A 13,109-nucleotide genomic window follows, 5' to 3' on the forward strand; every position below is an offset into this window, starting at 1 on the left:
ACTGCTTGTAGTTTTCGTTGAGTTCTTGTAACTTGGCACCGAAAGAAGCCAGCGTCGATTCCTGCGTGGATTCCAGCACTCCGACTTGATCTCTGATGTTGACGACGATGTTCTGAAGGTTCTCGACTTGATTCAATTTCGAGCTCTTCTCGGTAAGATCGTTCACGATGCTTCGCATCTCTGTAAACTGCGTGTGAAGGTCGGCGACGCTCTGCGAAGTGGGCAGCGTCGACACCAGCGAACTAATTTCGTCTCGAATCTGTTCCACGTTCGCCGTTTCCGTTTCTAGTCGTTTCAGCATTCGAGATATGTTTCTTTTCAAAGCGTGCAATTCTTTGGAGGTGGGGAGATTGGCCACCCTACTCTCGAGATCGCTCAATGAACTTTTGATGTCGCTCGATTCGGATAGTGCCGTCACCGCCGTTTTCAATTTTTCCAAATCTTCGCTCGAAGGCACGCTCGTCCGTAACGATTCCAAGTCACCCTGTATGTTGTCCAGTACGTGATGAAAATGAGCAAGATTGGATTCGACGTTTAAATTTTCTAAATATTCGATTTTATGCTGAACCGTGCTCAACGTGTCTTGTATGCTCGTCAGCGCGCTCGCTTCAGCGTGAATATTTTTAATTTCTTCGTTGATCAACTCCAGTGACGCCTGAAGCGTAGCGATGGTGGTTTGAATGTGTTCGAAATCTTGATACGCCTCCAATTGAATTTTTATGTTCGCGACGCTTTTACCGATGACCTGCAGTTCGTCCGACGATGGTAGGTTCGTCATGGTATCTTCCAAAGTCTGTAACTTGGATTTGATTTCTTCCAACGTGCCGGTGAATTCTTCTTGTAATTTGGAAACGACGACATGCAAGCGTTCTGCGTCTATATCGTTCACGACGGTTTGAAGTTCAGAGAAATTCTTTTCTATTGCGGAAGTTCGTTCTTCGATTTCGAGTTTCAATTTTTCCAAATCTTCATTTTTCGATTGAAATTGCTGTAATTTGGCCAAATCATTTTGAAGCGAATCAACGCTCAACTGTATATTTTGAACGTTGTCGTAAGAAGGTACGTTGACATAATTTTTTATCAGCATTTTCAGTTCGGAATCGATTTTCAGAATGGGATCGAGACATTGCGTTTGGAGCGTAGCGATTTCCGACTCTAAACTTTTGTTTAAGGTCTCCTGCAAAGCGATCAAATCGCTCCTCAACTTCTTAACTCGAACGTCCAGCATGAGAATCTCTTCTGCGTGGTCCACACGCTTGGTGTTGCCGAAAATGTCGTTAGGCATTTTTGGTTAACGGTTATTTATAATAGGATAGACGATTCGTAATTCTACGAAGAGAGGAATGAGTTTGTCGTAATCTCCGAGGAGTTCCATGTAAAGATAATCTCCTGCAGACACATCGTACGTAATGTTAGAAAGCATCTTGTCGTGCTTGATTCGAAAAATGTTCTTGCCGGTAGAAATTTTGATTTCGCCTACGTTTTCCGGATTCACGGTGATCCGAAGTTTCCCGTCGATCGGAATTTCGTAAAAATGTAAATTGTTGTTGAAGATGTAAAACATTTTGCCGACGTCTTCATCCAATTTCGTCCAAATGCTGTTGAGGTGAATGATCAACAGACCGTTGAGTTTAGGTAACACGGAAGGTAAGACTTCATGATCTGGTATGGTTTCCATAATGATCTGTTTTTTGAAACCGAACAAATTCATAGGCATGCTGGTTATTTAAGAATACGGCCAAAGTTTTTTTTTGTAATGACAGTCAAAGTGTTTTTTTTTTTTACTGAGTAACAAAATGTTTTTTTTTTGAGTTAGTGAAAATTGTTGTGTGTGGTGGCGAGTGCTAATTATTTGCACTGTGCGCAATTCTTATTTATTTCTAAACGACGATGCCCCCAAGGCAATGTGTGAATACCACACTCGAGGACGCACCTCTTATCGTCATCGGGATCCAGCGCAATTTTTCTAACTTTGTTTGTGGTGATGATATGGTCGACGCTCTGAATGCGCTGTTCTGCTCTTAGAACCGACGACCTGGTCTTGAGGCAATCGACAAAGTCCTCGAATGTCAGATGCTCCCGAACCACCTGTCTGCCGACACCGTTGGCCTTCTTGGTAACGCTGCCCTCGGCTTTGATGGCATAGGCCTTGGCGCGAAGACCTGCAAACTCGAGAATTACATCACCGTCCTTCTCGTCTTTGAGTTTGCCAGGCACCTTTTTGTTGCGGGCCAGGATACCGTACTTGTTTTGCTGGGGATAGCCCGAGGTGTCGAAGAGGTTAACCAAAGATGGAACTGTGGCTATATCACCGTACGCGTCGTCCGTGCGAACGTGGTACACCAAGCTGTCCGTGTCCGTGTAGAGTAGGCTGATATTATCGTTATAGTGCTGGCGTAGTTTCCCATAATATATTTGAAACATGTGCAGCTTGCTCAGGTCTAATACTGAGGCGCCAACATAAATTGGCTTGTTGAGCATCACCTCGCTCTTCCTCATATGCACCAGAGCAAGCTGTTCATTATAAATGGTCCTCGATTTGAATAACGGGTTTGCTACGAGCCTGCGACATTGTGCTTTGTTTGATATTAGCCTCACATCTACACGATTCCGTACATTCTCCATGGTTTTCCCGAACACCGCATTGTTCATGAGCTTGAAGAAATCCTTATCAAGCTCGGACGTGGCTGCGGTGCGGTGTTTCGTGTTGACTTCAATATATGGACGCAGCCACGGAGAATGCTCGAACTTGAGGATGCGGTGAACTGCGTGGACCGTGACCCCTCGCTGCATCAACCACCGGAGATTCTGGTAGTGCAGGACGTAATTCTTCTTGGGTTCGAAATCCATGACGAGCTTCGTCTGGTTGGAATCGGGTGGACACTTGAACTCGGGTGCAGGGGGAAGATCGCAGAACAAATCCTGCAGCTTCTCGGAGAATTGCAGATCAACCTCGGCGAAGAACCCATGTTCTGAATCGTCGAAACCTTCAACGTCAAAGTTGGAGGGGTCAGCCCACTCGAAGCCTCTAAAGGGGAGTGGCTGCATCATGGAGTGTCCGTAGAGGTTATTGACGTCCGTGTACATGATGTAACCGGTGGCCATGTGGTGATTGTTGGCGCGCGAGTGTCGCTGCGACACCTGGACCATGCCACCCCGGATAGCGCGTTCCAAAAACAGCACCATGTCATAATCGGAAAGAAGCTCCAGCTCGATCTTCGTCACCAGAAACATGGCTGACCACGCCAGTCCGGGGAGACTATAGAAGTAGGCGGGGTCCAGCTGGTAGATCTTCATTGCGGTCGCACGGAACGTCTGGAACACGTCGGCGAGGAGCGTCACATCAAGTCTGAGGTAGGCGTCGTGGTAGTCCCCGAGAGTTCGACAGCCCAGCTCGCGCCACATGGACTGGGCATGGTGATATTCTTCGTCGGTGATGTTCGAGCCTCGTAGCTGACTGTAGAACTTCGCCTGGGGAGGTAGCGACGTCTCCGCGAACTTGGAAGGGTCTGTGATGTACGCTTGAAGAGGCCGGCGTCCAAGTTCGGAAAGTTTCCGGAGGTAATGAGCATTTGCTCGTCGCTAAGCTTCCCTGCGAGAGCATCGAGGCTTGTTGGGAGGAACCTCAGGGAGTCGAGGAAGCGAAGCTCGACGGTAGAGCGTGATCCTGGGATTCGAACCCACTTGCTCAAGCTAATGTAACGCTCCTCGTTCTGCGCCAGGACGTTGATTCGCATGTCGTCGTACCAGATGGTGGAAGTGGTATCCCGAGCCATTGTGAAAAAACACAGGGGTGAAGCGCGGGTCCCGGGCCATGAGGTTGCATCCGTTGCACCAAGGACCAACGTACCTACCGTTAAAGTGATCGTGGTGTTGGACTTTACGGTTGTTGGCGGTGTACTCCTTGACGCAGACAGGGCAAGCGATGGCCTCGTCGTGTCTACGTTGATCGTCGGGGGACAGTGGGAGCATAGACTTGGGGGCCAACAGTACCTTCCCTATCTCGATGGCCTCGACAACCATCCTCTCGAGGAAGTGTTTGGCTGCGTCGGGACCACGATACACGTAGGGCTCGGGGGCGATGTGCTGGTCTCGTCGCACCACAACGTATGCGAAACTGGATGCCTCGTGGAGTTGGTAAGGGGTGGTGGAGGAAACTTCGGGATCGGGATCGCAAGTGGACAGGGGTTTGAGGAAGGCCTCGAAATCCGCGATGATGATAGCGGGGTGCTCTACCATGGCACCGTGCATGTGGAAACGCTCCACGGTGCCAGGTTTGGGCAAGACTGCCACCCCAGGCTCGTTGGCATTGCAATAAAGTTTGTGGCGAGCGAGCTTCTCGACAGCGATGTTGGGACCTCTGATGCGCTGGTAATCCTGCTGTTCTTGATTATGAAATGTAGACAAGCACCTGCGACACACCTCGACGTGGTGACTATCACTGCTCCGTTGGCTCGAAACAAGCCGAGAGAGCGAGCGAATGAGGGTGTAATGGTGATGGGTCTCGTCCTTGATGAGCAGAAGGTGAATTTCCTGCGCACCATCGTCGTCTACGTCGCACACCCGGATGGGGTACACCACATTTTTGTCAGTGAGGCCGTAAACGTTGATGGCCAACCGAGGGTTGTGTGTACGGGCCTCGAACTTGCGAATGTCCGGGACCTCCACCGGGTAGTCGATCCCAGCCATGGCATCTTCCAGTTCTGGCTCGTAGGGTAGGTAGTGGTTAACCCGGTGTGGTTGGTTTTTCCGGTCGACAGGGTGCAAAGCTGCAAGCACCGACAAGAGAAAGCACTTGGCGTCACTGTTCTGAATGTTCAGGACGGTCTTCTTTGCCGCAATGGTAGGTGGTAAGGGGACGTAGCTGGAGGCGGAGAGAGGCACGAACTTGCAAAGTTTGACGCACAGTTCGTGAGGCTCGCCACACAGCGAACCCCCCGAGCCCTTAGCTTGATGTTCTTCTTGTTTTGCCACCAGCTCCTCGGCAAACTGGTTGTAGATGACCTCGAGGTTATCGACATCCGCCAGATGCAACGTCTTCGCCTTGGTGTTGTGGCAGAAGCTGTAAATTTCATCAGACGGCTTCTTGTACTGGCAACGTAGCGATGCGTAGAATTTGGTGGAGTGCGTTGCAAGCGCATCACCGAGGATGGAAATAATTTTGGCTTGCACGTTCTCCAAAAAGCTACGCACGTCGCATGAGCCCTCCGAAGTGAGGACAAAGTCCTCTAACAAACGCTCGAAAGCAGACCGGTCTGTTTTCATCGCAGGCTTGACGCGTTTCGTGGGTGGTGCATTGATGGAGGCTGCTTCTGCCTTCCTCTTGGTGGAGGTCGAAGGCTGGGCCCCAGATGTACTTTTGCTTAGACAAGTAAGCTTATGCTTCTTGGCATACGCAATTGTGATGTGTTTATTACATCCGGAACATAGTTCAGTGGCAGCCAAATGCTTGCCTGGCACGCAGGTACGACAATGTCTTGCAAAATGTTTGCTTGATATAGTTCTCTTGCACACAGGACAACTTTTCATGGAGCGCATTTTTTTTTGGGGGTATGTTTATTTATATGTGATCTGTTGGTGGTAGAGTGTTTACAAAAAAATGCCTTATGAGAAAAATTTTGTAGGCTAATTCTAATTAGTGTTAGTTTGAGGGGTTTATTTATATATGGGTGGTGTTGTTTTCCTTAAATATGTGCTTTAATAAACCCTGTAAAAAAATTTTAAAAAATATATAAGAAAAATATGATTGTAGATAGAAAAAAGCACAATAAATATTGTATGCATGTGTAATTCTATTTAGCTTATTTTTGCTAGACACGAATCTTCTTCAGATTTTATTGCCCATTAGTATATTTTTCTACCAATCTAGTAGAGGTATGAAACTATGAAAATGTACTTGTTTATATATATTATATTGTTTTGGCTGATGTAATAGCAAATATATATATATAGCTATTTTGAAATTCTAAAACTTTCAGGTATACTTATTTTTACATGCAAACATACATCATAAAAAATTACACAATCGTATTTTTTTTCCATACACACATTTTTTATTTTCAGAAAACAAAATTATTTTCGATCTTTTTTTTTTTAAATCAAACAATAAACATTATTTGTGTTTATAGTATTTGTCGGGCAATAGCAGATAAAACAAGAATGGGTTTTCTACGACCCATAGTTTACGAGTTACAAAACAACTTAGAAATTACATCTTGAAATTTAAATTTAAAATAACTCGAAAACAGTAAGCACTAATCATTATGTTTCCAATAGGTTGTAGAGTACATTCAATTTTTTATCAAATGTCATTAAAATTTTCGAAATAGGGTAAAAACTAAGCCAGCAAATCAAGTTTCTCAAAAAATAAAAAAATTGTCTATATTTTCGAAACTTGAGGGGGTGGAATCAATTTTATTTGCTAGTCGTATAGTTTTCGTCAAATCCTATCCAACAAACCTAAAATCATCATCCTAGGTCAATTAGGAGACAAGAAAATCAATATCTTGGAAAACATCTTAAGACAAATATCTTAAGAAAATTTTTTTGACAGACCGGAAGTAACATCTTGACAGACCGGAAGTCGACTTTCTTAAAGATTAAGACAAATATCTTAAGATGTTTTTCCAAGACATTGATTTTCTTGGTTCCTATGGGGCCTAGAACCACGCAACTTTGGATTATGTATATACCGTTGTTTTTTCCTACATATTCACTAGGGCTCGAAAATGCGGTGGTTGTGTTGTTGCCTTGTAATCAAGAGGTCCTAGGTTCGGATAGTGGTTCGGATCCTACTTTAAAAAAACTGTAGGCCTAGTCCCGATTAGCCTTACTGTGCATATGTGAATATAGGAAAGTACAATGCAAAGTCAGCAATGTGTAATGTGGTCAGCACCAAATATTTTAATTTTATATGTATATTTAAGTTTCATGCATAAACATGGCAGTCTTCCTATATGCTTTTATGGTATGGTGCTATGCACAGAGGAGCACTTTATTTAAGCATATTTAACTTCTCTTTCCATCTCTCAATCTATTCATATTTGACACAGTCATTGCAAGTCGGCCATTTTGTTTACGTAGCAATTAGGCTTAAAAAAACTTTGACACACTCATTACAAGTCGGCCATTTTGTTTACGTAGCAATTACGTTAAAAAACTTTAAACCACATTATTGCTATTTTTTATGAATGCTTGTTGTGATAAAAAAAAACATAATTAGATATATTTTATTTAATTTTATGTTTAATATCTTTTCTGTGTATAAAACTAAATAATAATAAAATTCGAAACACTATGTACCTCCACTAAATATCAAACGCACAAAAAAACAGGCTAACACACGTAAAATTATACTCGTCTGCCAGACGCCAGAGCCTCGTTACTCTACAGTCCAGGGTGTACTACGTGGAAGTGAGGTTAACTGTTGGGCGCCTTACCAGAAAGTCGTCCTCTTACACCCCGCATATGCAAAATAGCAATATGCGGGGTGTATATAGTAATATGTAATAAATATATATATATAAAAAAGCAAGAAAAAAAAAGAGAGATACATGCAACACACTCAAAACTTGTATACTTTCTCTCTCTCTTTTTGCGTGCTTTGCGAGTATATATTCCTTCCACAATATGCTTAAGGATTGTTTGGTTTTTGTAGAGAGTTTTACCTTTTATCTACAATTCCTTTACATCTGTTTGGCTATTACAGAATCAACTCACAGAAGCAACACTACCTATTTATATAACACAAAGCCAACTCATGCAAGCTAACAAACAAATTTACTCACGCTAGTTAATTTCAATCACAATCACAATGTTCTCCTTGCAGCTCACAATAAAGATAGGACCTGATGCCCTCGAGCTTCTAGTTTTATTAGTCGAGGAGTAATATGTAGGTTAACAACGTGGACTAGTAGAAATCCGCTCTAGAAAATAGTTCTATACTTCAATTTTTAGCAATATCATTTTCCTACTTTCGTAAATTCATCACGTCACCCCCACCAATGCTGTTACCTGACGTCATTATTTCTCAACAGTTGGCTGAGCTGATGTGAAAATTACATAGCATCATCTGTGCTGAACGCGAATTTTTGAACGAAATAAATGCGTCAGCATGAAATTCCATCATTATTGTTAGCTTTTGAAAAAACAGGAAGTACATCCGCCACTGTGAATAGCCAGAAATGCTGCCCCTCCCCCCAGTCATCCATCTCTCTTACAACAGCGTGTGTGTGCTGGCAACTCTCTCTAGTTGCAGGTTTTTTAGTTAACTCGTAATCCTCGTCAAAAACTACAGTAACATCATAATATCATATTGCACAGAAGAGGGAGGACATCGCTCACCACTGTTGCCAGCCATAAATCTCTTTCTCTCTCTTCATCTTACAGCAACGTTGGCATCTCTATTTTTTTTAGTTGTAAGTGGGTTGCCAACACACACTAGTTAATAATGCTACATATTATACACACACACGCACACACATTCTGTGTTGCCATCCACCCATCTCTCTCTTTTTTACGGCAGTGCGTGTTTGTTGCCGGCTCTCCTTGCCCAGTGTGTGTATGTTACGCCAGTATATAAATTGGCTAAGCCTCAAAAAAAGGTAGTAGCTTTTGCTAAGTAGGAAGAAAAAAAAAGCTGTAGGTAGGTGTTGGCAGCACTATCAGTTGTTTAATTCCCCCTCTCTCTCTCCTCTCTCTTTTTTGTAAAAGGCTATGGCAAAAGTACCAGTAGGTTGGTAAAAATTGCTTTGTGCACTGTAAGGCAAGCCTCAAGCAAGGTTGCCAGCTCCTTGCTTTAGGTTAGGTTAGACCAAGAAAAAAAAAGCTGTAGGTAGGTGTTGGCAGCGCTGTCGGTTGTTTAACTCTTCCCCCTCTCTCTCTCTCCTCTCTCTTTTTTGTAAAAGGCTATGGCAAAAATACCAGTAGGTTGGCAAAAATTGCTTTATGCACTGTAAGGCAAGCCTCAAGCAAGGTTGCCAGCTCCTTGCTTTAGGTTAGGTTAGACCAAAAGAAAACCTTGGTGATTTTTTCGAGTAAGGTGTTGGCAACACTGCGAGAAAATGGGGCTTATGCCTTACAAGAGCAAACCATTAAGGCGAGCCCCACCGAGCCCCACTTTCGGTTGCAGAACCGGTGCACCTGCACTACTGATTTGTATGGAAGAGTTATCGTTAGAGAAAAACTTTGATTCAGATTGACATCCGAGGAGAGAATAATCGAATGATAGTTTGTTAGTACCCCCTATGAATAATGAGATTATTATTGAAAGATGGAATATGGCAACCAGAATTTTTAAGATAAGAATTTCCAAAGGAGGAGTAAACTTTTCAATATAATTAAGACGAACATAGAACAAAGAAGACAGATCATTTACGCTTAGAAGAAAGTCAATTTTTATAAACAGAGGAACTCTCAGGAGAAAGAAGAAGATAATGTGAACAAGGGATCAAAGATTATCAGCTAAGTGAATTCTTCTAAATGTATAAAAGTTTAGCCACCTGAAGTATCGCACACTCTGCAGGTGAATGTTCAACCGTCTCCCTCTGCAAATAGTCCTGATTATTTGTGTCAACCTTCTACCTCTTCTTCCTCAACTGCCCTGAGGGTTACCTTCCTCAGGCTGCCCCGTCTTGTCACGGTATCCAGTGACATGTCAAAACATCACCGTTCGATATTAATCATTTTTGAAGAAGACCCTGATATGGGGTGGAAACGTCAGGTGTAAAGTGTTTGTAGTTCATAATTAAACTGGCTGTAGTATTTTTTTTAAAAAATATTTTTGTTTGGTGAAGTCATCAAACACCAGAGTATGAAATGTTTGTTTCCAAGAAATAATGTTCCACAAAGAGGAAAGCAGCTATGCTGCAGGTATGAACAGGAAATACTGTTATAAAAGATAAATACCATGAGAAAGTTCATTTTTCATTTGGAAGAAAATTTTTATGATCACAAAGAAATAGAGTTCAAGTCTACTTTTCGCCAAGGAAAAGGTTATGCACAGAAAATGCTTAAAAGGGAAATAACATAGAAATCCATTCAGAGTACTTCAAAATCCACTCTATGGAGATGAAAGTGCCCTCCGTGGACAATTATAATTATGTCAATGGAGTGGACAAGACAAATTTACAATTTTTAATTTAAATTATCTTGGGGAAGGTTAGCATTTGATTTGGTTCTTTAAGGACACAGTATTTAATTATTTTTACAAATTTGAACCCACATTCAAAATAAAGTTTTGTGTATTATTTCGTAATATTGAGTAGTTGTTTACAAACATTTAAAATGAACCTGTCTCTTTAAAGGGGAAACAATGCATGCTAGAATTGTGAAGAGAATTTTGATATTGTTAAGTCTGGAAAATGTGGTGGGTGTAGGACTGAAAGCCTGCAACACCAATATTTCTGTGCATCACTGGTGGCGCAGTGGTTGCTTCGTTGCCTTGTAATCAAGGGGTCCTGGGTTCGATACACGCTGGAGGTACATAGTGGTTCGGATCCCACTTTAAACTGTAGGTCCAGTCCCAATTAGCCTTACTGTGCATAAAGTGGACTTAAAACACCAAATCAATCAATCAATCAATATTTCTGCCATTATCATGGTAAAACGAGCACCCCTCACCCTCCATTCATCTCATCAATGCTTGTGAACATTGAGATTAACTCACTTTCTTTTGCCCTCCTTTGTTCAAAAGTTTATTCCGCTACAGACACATGAAATCTCCCAGCCAATCTCTTGAGAAAACATGGAACTGGTTGAAAGCTATATTCTCACCAATCCTTGCATTTCATTTCAAATCCATTGAATACATGCTACCGTGAATTTCCATCAGTAATGAAAACACTTATACATTTTTTTTTCTATGTGATTAGTCATGGTCACGCACATTATGGAGATTAATGAATCATTTTGGTTCAGTATGAATTGATTGAATTCATTGTCAAAATTAACATTGATGCTCATTTTGCAATCAATAGAATAATTTATATCTGTGTATCCTCCAATTACTTGTGTACACAAGTCTTGAAATGAATTTTAAATTTGTCTTTCAGAGTGAATGCACACAACCATCTGCTATGAGTGATGCGAAGGGGAAACTTATTACTAACGATGGTGGCAGCATTAGCAGTAGAATTCTGAAGAGGAAGAACAAACGGAAAAGGAGTAAAGTTGGAGGGGACTCGGAGGTATGTGTATATTTTTTATTTTTGCTTTGCTTTTCTACCTCCAGTGTCAGCAATGTAACCATGGTTAAGTGATAGAGAAGGCCCCTATGGCCTTAACTTCACCATGGAAAGTAAGTCGAAATAAATGCATACACAAATAATCTTGATAAAAGTTGTTGCTGGAACTGATGAAATTGTGTCATATCGTACCTAGCATCTTGTCAAATTCAGGGATGCAAGGGGTTGAAATGAAACTCAATAATGTTTATTCACTTTGCTTTGTTATTTTGTTGGACAAGACTCTTTCTCAGTTTGGGCCTCTTGGCTTGTGTAGTTAGGAGAACATGCTCAGAGGGATGCCTCCTATGCACACAACATAAAAAAGAAGAAAGAAAGGGGGGAAATCCCCCAAGAAGACAGCCTACACTATCATACATTCGAGGGTATGCGCTTATGTCCTGGTGCCTTTAAATAAACTAGGATGTCAGTTGCTCTGAATTTATCAGTTCCCCCCCGCTTCTCCTTTCTTTAAATTCTTTATTTATAATATACAATTACATATTTATTCATTCATAATTGGGAAAAGAGAGACGCGGTAGTATATAAATACGGAGAAACTAGTACTCACTTTTATCCGCGAAGCTGTTTTTTCTTGTTTTTCGATTAATTTCAGTGGCCACTGCCACCATCCTCGTTGGAACTTGCTGCGCTGTTGCTTGGCGTGCGTCTTTTGTTCGTAGTTCTCTGGCTGCCGTTAGGTGCGCCGTGCGTCTTGGTGCGTCGTCTGCTATTTCCGGGCGATAACTGCTGCAGTAGTGGAATCCAAGTGTGGTGCGCTTGCCCGCTATCGATGTTTAGTTCGTGCGGGAAGTGCATTATGGCGTACGTTTCCTTGATTTTGGTGTCTATGAGCGTGAGGGCAGTGTGTTTGACTCGAACCTCTTGAATTTTATGGCTATTGTATTTGATATGTCTAGCACGACCAGTAGTGGCTTTTTTCGCATCTGCTAGGTGCTGTTGGATTCTTTCATTGACAGATCTGATGGACCTGCCGATGTAATGAGCCTTGCATTCACACTCTGCATCATATACACCTGGGTTGTCAAGGGGAGAGAGGAAATACCGTTTGTGCTTGTTCAGTTTAACAGTTATTTTGGAGTTGGGTTTGTGCGCTACTTTGATGCCAAATGGGAGAAGGGCTTTGGCTATGCGGTTGGAAGTGGTGGGATGGTAGGGGAAGGCAAACCATTTATATTGGTCGCTGGGGGTTGTTTGTGGCTGGGCTGTTTGTGGATGGGTTGATTGTGGTAGGTTAGGGTGTCTGACCTGTATTTCCGCCTTACTGCACCAAATGGAAAGTTGTGATTCAGTGTAGCCATGTTTCAGGGCTATTTCTGTGATGGTGGCTATCTCCTCTCATAGATCCTCTTCTTTGCCACAGTAGGAGAAGGCTCTTAGATAAAAGTTTAGCCACACATTGGCTTTTTGCTTAGGGGGATGGCTAGAGAGAGCATGTATGTACTGGTTGCCTGCATCCGGTTTTCCGTAGACGGTGGTTGTGAATTTGTTAAGTGCACGGCTGATGGTGATGTCCAGGAAGTTGATTTTACCAAGTTTTCCATGCTCTACGGTGAAGTTGAACCTGGGGTGGATGCTATTTAGCTTGTTCACTAGGAGGTTGAGTTCTTCTGCCTTTTTGTATACAACTATGGTGTCGTCCGCGTACCTTCCATATCGGATGTGTTGTAGTTCTGGAGTGTGGAGTATCTCTTTTTCAGCCAGGTGCATGACGATGTTGGCTAAAGGAGCTGATAGCGGGTTGCCCATCGCAAGGCCCTCGGATTGGTTGTAGAATTTATCTTCAAACTGAAAGTAATTGTGTTTTAGACAAACTTCCAATAGCCTGGTTATCTCTTGTACCTCTAGGGCCGGGATTCTGTTAGT

This window comes from Lepisma saccharinum, chromosome 2 (genome assembly GCF_977018435.1).
Source record: "Lepisma saccharinum chromosome 2, izLepSacc3.1, whole genome shotgun sequence".
Lineage (NCBI taxonomy): Eukaryota > Metazoa > Arthropoda > Insecta > Zygentoma > Lepismatidae > Lepisma > Lepisma saccharinum.